Raw genomic sequence first — 6,666 nt, 5'->3', positions numbered from 1 at the left:
GTGGACGCTTGCTTAACGCATCATTAGATTTTGCAAACATTTATGGAGCACCCTCCAAGTGCCAGGCACTGTGCCAGGGGCTGGGGGTTCAGAGACGACAGAGACAGAGATCCTGGGTTTGAGGGACTCCCAGGCGGGGGCGGGGGCGGGGGCAGGTCAGACGCGAGGACAACTCTGGAACAATACAACGCGCTGGAAAAGCTGTATCGCCGCACGCGGCCCTGGGGGCGCGGAGAAGTCATGGGGGAGAAGTTGGGCTGGGAGACCGCAAGTCTCAATTCTGCTCGGGTGCGGGGGAAGGGGCGCGGGGAAAGGGGAGGCTTGTGTGCAGGCGCTTCTCGTGAGGACAGGCTCAGAAGTGGCTTGACGATCACTGACTTTTATTGTGCTGTCCCTCTGCCCCCGGCACTCCTCAGCCCCTCGCATCACACCAACCGTTATTATTATCTCTGCTCTGTAACAGGAAACTGAGGCTCAGGGGTGGACGGCTGTGGATGGAGGGGAGGGCAGGAGCTGCCCAGTGAGGGAGCAGGTGGTTGGGGGTATCAGAGGGTAAGGAGTGGGTGAGAACCCTCCCCCTCCCCCAGCAGCAAAGAAAGAGAAGGAGAGGAAATGGGTCCCCGTTCCCCACCCAGGAGCCTGCAGTGCATGGGATGGTGGTCAGTGTTGTCAGTGGCAGAGTAGGTAGGTCATGAAGACGTTTTCCCTCCTCCCTCAAACGTCTACACCAGGGTTTCCCCGAATATAAGGCGCCTATAGTCATCAAGGGGTTGTGTAGGGCCGGAGCCCTGCCAGAGTCTGCATTTCTAACAAGCTCCCAGGGGATGTGATGTTCCCTGTCTTAGGACTTCACTTTGGGTAAAGGAAGACTATAGGAGACAGTTTTACCTGTGGTGCTTCGTGTTAGATGTCAAGAGCCACCTGATACAGGGTCAAATGATTTTTGACAAGAGCAGCAGCAAATGATGCTGGGACAGCTAGACATTCAGGTGTGTTTGGTGTTGGGGGTGGGAGCCCTGCTTCATACCATATACAAAATTCCATTTAAGAAGGTCTAAACATAAACTAAATTGATAAACCTTCCAGAAAAACATAGATGATTATTTTCTCAATTTTTCAGTAGTCAGAGATTTCTTAGAAAGGACATAAAAAACATAGACCCTAAAAAAGTTGAGAAATGAACTTCATCAAAATTTAAAACTTTTGTTTATCAAAAAACACTATTAAGAAAATAAATAAGTGAGCCACAGACTGAGAGGAAATATTCATAACAGATATATCTGACAAAGGACTTTGTAACTCAATAAAGAACTCCCGTAACTCAATAATAATAATAACCAAAATAATGGGCAAAAGAGGTGAACACACCTCACAAAAGATGATGAATGTATAAATAGCCAATAAGCATATGAGAAAATGCTTACCCAATATAATTTGTCATTAGGAAATTGCACATTAAAACCATAAGCAGGTATCACCATACATCTACCCTGTGATCCAACAATTCCACTCCTAGGTAGTTATCCAAGAGAAATAAAATCATCTGTCCACAATACCTATACAAGAATATCAATGATCTTTATTCTTAACTAGAGGCCTGGTGCATGAAATTCATGCACGGGTAGGGTCCCTAGGCCTGGCCAGCGATCAGGGCCGATTGGGGCCTTCCAGCTGCCAGCCGGGGCCTTCCTTTGTTCCGTGCCGCCGCCTCGTGGTCAGCACATGTCATAGCGAGCGGTCAAACTCCCAGTTGGTTGAACTCCTGAAGGGACAATTTGCATATTAGCCTTTTATTATATAGGATAGCCAAAACCAGAAAACAATTCAGATGTCCATCAACAAGTGAGTGGATAAATAAATTGTAGTATATCTGTACACTGATATGTACATTCACTCATTAGTGGGGGGGGGGGGGGAAACCCCAAACTACTATTTAAAGATTATTTCTACCATGTTACAACATGGTTTAATGACAGCTGTGTTTCTAGTATACTGCATGATAGAAGGCAGACATGAAAAATACATATTGTAGGATTCCTGGGGGGAACGGTGTGATCTTGATGCTGTCACTACACGCACAGACCTTGACGTGGCTGGTCCAGAGACCCAGTTTATTCTTCTTACACAAAATAGCAAAAGGACTCCAGAAGAGGCAGAAATATTAACAGGCCAATTTCAATAGAGTTGTCAAAGAATTGCTTCCTCAGAAAACATCAGGTAGTTCTGCAGGAGAATTCTACCAAACATTTAAAGAACAGGTATCTCTAACTCTTCTAGAACAGCGATTTTCAACCAGTGTGCCACGGCACACTGGTGTGCCACAGGAATTTTTACAACATGCAATATCTGACTATTTAGTCAGGGGCACTGACCACTTTTCCCTTAGATTTTCAAATTTAAAAAAAATTACAACAGCCAACACAACGATAGCCGTCCAGTGTGAAATAATACCTTTTTTTTTTTTTTTTTGGTCAGATCCACAAAACAAGAATTATCAAAGCTATTCAAGAAGAAATAGATAACCTGAATGGTCATGTACCTATTAAGGAAATTGGAGAAAAAAATAACCCACAAGAAATATTTCCAGGGATAAGGGGGGATATTCCATAATGATGAAGGATCAGTTGATCAAGAAGACATTTCAAGCGTAAATGAGTATGAATACAATACCTAAACCTCCAGGTGCCTACCATCACCAGAGTCATTTAACATGGCTCCGGGTGTGTTGGCCAGTATGAACAGACGAGAAAAACAAATAACAGGCATAAATACTAGAAGGCGGCGGCTCAGGTGATACATGGTAAACCTAGAAACTCAAAAGTATTAACTAAAAATAGAAATAGAAATGATGAGTAAGATGTAAGGCAATAAACCAGTTTCCACAGTTGGAAAGAGTCATAATTGGTATTAAACTTGCTGGAAGATGATTTGCCATTATTTACTAAAATGTTCATGTGTACGTGTCCTTAGCCCAGGGGACATTTGGGCAGGGAGGTTAGAATGAAAAGTAAGCACACAGAGAGAGAGATGTGTGGGTGAACGAGGGTTTAGAACTGGCGTGCTGGGGAGAAAGCTTCACCCCAAGGCAGAGGAAATGACTCAGGGCAGAGTTGGCCAAGATGGCTAGAAGCTTAGGCAGGGGTCCCCTCACCCAGCCAGGCCAGGGCAGCCACCGATGGAACAGGAAGATGAACTCAACGCCAGACGAATGAAGGACGTGGAGTCCATCTCTGCAGGGAGAGGAGAGTGTAGGAGGCAGGCTCTGGAAAAGATAGAATGTCATGATCCTCCCAGAGGTGACAGAAGGAATCTGCTTCAGGCTTCAGGTCTGCATCTGTAGGTCTGGCCTTCAGCCCAGATGCTGAGGGAGCAGGGAGTAATTCCAAGGTGAGAAATGGGCTCGCTCCCAGACACACCTCGAGAGGGTGAGTCGGGAGGGTCCGGAAAAAGGGCAACTCAGTCCATTTACATCTCAGTGAGAACCAGGGAGACTGAAACTACTTTTTTTTTGGGGGGGGGGAGGAGATTTCTGGTAACTTTTCCTGTTTGTTGTTTTCGTTATTCTATCTCAAAAACCAAAGTTTAGATTTATGAACTAGAATACTAGACACACAGGAGTGCGCCAACAAGACGACTTCACAAATTAATGAGCACCCGTGTCGCCACCATGCCTATGAAGAAATAAACTCTGCCAGTCCAGAGGCCCCTCACAGATCACAGCTCCCCACAGAGATAACCACGCCCCGACTCTCCTGGTGACCACTTCTGCTTCCTGGTTTTGCCACCTACACGTCACAATCCAATACCATTTCGTTGTTTCATTTGGTTTGCTTTCCAGACAGCTAACTGGAATCTCACAAGATGTCTTTTGTACACATGGCTTCTTTCCCTCAATATTATCCTTCATTTTATGATTTATTCATGTTGTCTGTGATTTTTTCCTCCCACGCTGTGGGTATGTCTTTTCACTCTTCATGGCATCTTTTGATAAACTGTTTTTAATTTTAACACAGTTGAATTTATCAGTCTTTTCCTCTGTGGTCTGTGCTTTTGGTGTCTTGTTTAAGAACTCCTTCCCCACCCCAGAGGCCGTGAACATTATCTTCAAAAAGCTTTATCATTTTGCCTCTTTCATTTAGTTCTGGAATCCACTTCGAATTGATTTTTGTGCGTGATGGGAGGCAGGGGTCACATCTCGCATTTTTTCCATGTGTCCCAACATACTTACTGAAAAGCCCATCCTCTCCCCGCCCCGCTCTACTGTGCCACCTTTGTCACAGATCAAGTGTCCACACTGTACCCAGGCAAGAGAGGCCCATGCCCTGGGCAGAGCACCCCGAATATTATAATCATATGCATATTAAAAAACACATGGTGTGTTTCTTTTTTAAAAAATTGATTTGAGAGAGAGAGAGAAACATCGATTTGTTGTTCCACTTATTTATGCATTCATTGGGTGCCCTGACCAGAGATCAAACCCGCAACCTTAGACAACACTCTAATCACCCTCGCAACCCGGCCAGGGCCCATGGTGTGTTTCTTCACATTTGGAACATTCTCGCAATTATTTATTTGATTACTGCTTGTGTCACATCCTCTATCTTCTTCCATTTTCGTCTCCAATAAAATGTATGTTGGGCATTCTAATGTTATTCCCCATTTCTCTTACCCTCTCTTCTTTATTTTCCTTCCATTTATTTCTCTCTGCTTCATTCTGGGTGATTTCTTTGGTTCACTATTATCATTTCAACTGTGTCTCACTTGAAACTCATTTATTGAATTATTAAGTCTAAGGATTATATTTTTCAGTCCTAGAATTTTATGTTGTTCTTTTTCAAAACTGCTGGCTCATTTTTCATACTTTCCAATTCCCTTTCAACAATTTCAAGCTTGACTTTTACCTCCTTGAACACAGTGAGAATGGTTGTGTTAAGGCGACTCCTGCTGCTTTCAATCTCGGTAGTCTCCACGGTCTGCTTCTCTTGTACATTCTCGCTTATGAGTCTTGTCTCCTCAGACTATATCTGGTTCTCCTTCATTGTATACTAGAGGCCCGGTGCATGAAATTCATGCACTCAGTGGGGGTCCCTCAGCCCAGCTTGCGCCCTCTCGAAGTCCGGGAGCCCTTGGGGGATGTCCAACTGATGGCTTAGGCCCGCTCCCTGGACATCCTTAGTGCTGCCACAGAGGCGGGAGAGGCTCCCACCACCGCTGCGCTCACCAGCCGTGAGCCCGTCTTCTGGCTGAGTGGCACTTCCCCTGTGGTAGCGCACTGACCACCAGGGGGCAGCTCCTGCATTAAGCATCTGCCTCCCAGTGGCCAGTGCACATCATAGCGACCAGTCATTCTGCCGTTTGGTCAATTTGCATATTATCCTTTTATTATATAGAATTGGGTTGTATTTGGAGAGAAAAATGGTTTTCAAATATTTGAGGCATAGGCTGATGCTATCTTCTTCCAGAAAGGATTTTCATTGGTATCTTTAAGGTACCTGGGGGTAGGGGGAGAGAGGGCATTACCAGACCAGGACCAATTTTTTAAATTCAAGTTCAAAGCTTGAAGTTTCCTGGGACACTTGATGACAGAGCTGAGTGAGTGCCCACGGTGGCCTGGTTTACTGCAGTTCACCCTTCTCCCAAAGTGCAGCCCTTTGGGTCCTAGTCTAAGGTGATTAAATATATGTAAGGATAGCCCTAGACTCCATCATCCCCTTAGTGGCTCCTCCTGAATCAGTAGGTGCTCTCCAGGTCAAAAGCACCTTGCGTGCTCAGCTCATCCTTCTGGGTTTCTACTTGCAGACCTCAGCCAGGTAATCACTCATGCTTTTGTTGGCTCTTCACTGCTTTTTTTTAAAAAAAATAAGCTTTACGCCCTAGCCGGTTTGCTCAGTGGTTAGAGCGTCGGCCTGCCTGCAGACTCAAGGGTTCCAGGTTCAATTCCAGTCAAGGGCAAATGCCCAGGTTGCGGGCTCAGTCCCCAGTGGGGTCATGCAGGAGGCAGGCAATCAATGACTCTCTCTCATCATTGATGTTTCTATCTCTCTCTCTCTCTGAAATCAGTAAAAATATATATATATTTTAAAATTAACATGTTGGTAACACTTCTTTTACTCTCCGGAAATGCAATCATAAATAATAGGTCTTCTCACACGTACTTTTTAAAAATCACAATACAGAGCCTGAGCTGTAAGAGAGGGAAAAAAGAAAAGGAAAACAACTTGTCACCAAATAGAACGTATTTCAAAGTGTCAACGCACAGGCCCCGAGACACTGGAAAACGTGCCAGTGTCAGATGCTTGTCCTGCCTGTCATAAACAAGTTAGGGTTTAAGATAAGCAGGAAGGCCCTGTCTGGTTTGGCTCAGTGGATTGAGCCTCGGCCTGAGGACTGAAGGATTCCAGGTTCAATTCCGCTCAAGGGCACATGCTTGGGTTCCCACACGATCCCCAGTAGGGGGGTGTGCAGGAGGCAGCCGATCAATGATTCTCTCTCATCATTGATCACACTCTCTCTCTCTCTCTCTCTCCCTCTCCCTTCCTCTCTGAAATCAATAAAAATATTTAAAAAAAAATAAGCAGGAAGGTCAGAAATTATTCTGTATAGGACAAGACAGAAATGAAAGAAGAGAGATATACTATCAAATGCTAGAATAAATATTATTTTCAT

The sequence above is a fragment of the Plecotus auritus genome (assembly GCF_963455305.1).
Source record: "Plecotus auritus genome assembly, chromosome: 7".
NCBI lineage: Eukaryota > Metazoa > Chordata > Mammalia > Chiroptera > Vespertilionidae > Plecotus > Plecotus auritus.
Note: the sequence above shows the minus strand (reverse complement) of the source record.